Here is a 1,874-nt window from a genome sequence, read left to right on the forward strand (position 1 = left end):
GAATGTTCAAAACTGGATTTGCATAAGAATCACAATCGAACGAAGAAATACTTCATGGCTAATTTTGTCAATAGTTCCATCATGAAAGGATTTTCATGAAAAGGTGTGAATAGGCCTAACTAGATTGACTATTGATTTCTTTAGATTCATCGCTATGGTCACGGGGTTGTTATTGTCCTGGGATAGGCTATGAACCCCAGGTTTTTTATACATGCGTAGGCCTATGTTTTAAAGATCTCAGCAGAACATTACAATAACATTCGCAAACGTTGTGGTTAATTATGTTCGAAATTAACAAGGCCGAAGCAACGCTGCGATCATTTATTTGTGAAATTACATGATAACATGTTTATCGTTCTACATAAATAAAAAGTTTTGTACACGAAACTGTAACGAAACGTAATACTGTACTGTTAGCTGGGATGATTAAATTAAAGATGACACATTCGTATCTATCTTTCAATCACGTTCCGGTTGTCTTCTTTTCTTTTTCTTTCAAATTTTATTGCCTAAAACAAATACATTTATTTATTTATTTATTTACTAATATCTTTAGCCAGGATGACACAATCATTTTAAAGAAATGTTTTTCATTGTGGGCCTATACAGTACACAATTGGTAGTATGAGGTTAAAGAAATAATTTTGTGGAAAACTTTTGGTATTGAAGTTGTCATTGGACCGATAAAATTTCAGTTACCTTAACATGCGAGTTAAACCCTTGAATTTTTGTGTATTTTGTTAATGCTTTAGTGTATTCCTACAGTCATCTTAAGGGGCTAGGTGTGTATGTGATGATTTTATATGTAAAATGAAAAATTACCCACTAAATCAAATGTTTTTTTTTTAAATAATTAATAACAGTTGTTAAAATAATCGTATTTATTGTATGCAATACAAACGAAACATGAACAGTCTCAATTCGTAGGGATATATTTTGTAATCTAACTTCTAATCAATCATTTATGGTTGCGCATCTAATGTTCATGTATAATTGGTTTGTCGTAATTATTGTATTCATACATTGCCAAGACATTTCTTGACAAAGATATACTGTACAGAAAAACGCATGCGACATAAATTCATTATAACAATCACGCACCTTTTTAAAATTTTATTGCAAAATTATCAAGTACAATATTATTCTGAATGTATGCTTATCTTTTATAAAGGTCAAAATAAATCGAAATAAATTAATTAATTCATTAAAAGGAAAACTTATATTATAGCGTTTCTGTTATTTATTCAACATTGATTCAATCGTGGTGTTGTGTCCTAGGACTACAAGAGATCCACTGCCCTGGGTGAACTTCTCCCGTGGAGAAACTTGGCAGTTGCATTTGCAAGACTCTCTGCAGATATTATTCTCCTGATGACGATTGAAACAACTTAATCGAAACGTCGAGACATTCTCAACAGAAATAACAGATCTTTCAGAACTATCTACGTGGTGGTATACTGTTAACATGCAATTGGATTCGACTATTCAACAACAAAATGAACTTTATGTATTCAGACACATAAATTCATGCATACTTAGGGGCCTACATCATTTCTCAATACCGTGCATTGCCTTTATACGTATAGGTTATGATCTCTCGATCGTTTTTAACACAAAAGTTAAAAAAAAATAAAAAATTGAACACCAAAACATGCACCACGTTTATATTTTTATTTTATGTCTACTTATTAAAAGAAAGATTTGATTTGTGTATCAATCATTTCTTAAGGTCGTATAATATGCTTAAAGCAAACTTGATCGTTTTTCTCGATAAACCAGCATTAAGGCTACAGTAATATAGCAAAAACTAATAGTTAAATGTCACTGATTGGCGTAATAAATCAACAACTGTAGGCTTATGCAATCAAAAATGT

The sequence above is a fragment of the Anneissia japonica genome, unplaced genomic scaffold (assembly GCF_011630105.1).
Source record: "Anneissia japonica isolate Jap-2015-1 unplaced genomic scaffold, ASM1163010v1 scaffold2999_len715162_cov194, whole genome shotgun sequence".
Classification (NCBI taxonomy): Eukaryota; Metazoa; Echinodermata; class Crinoidea; order Comatulida; family Comatulidae; genus Anneissia; species Anneissia japonica.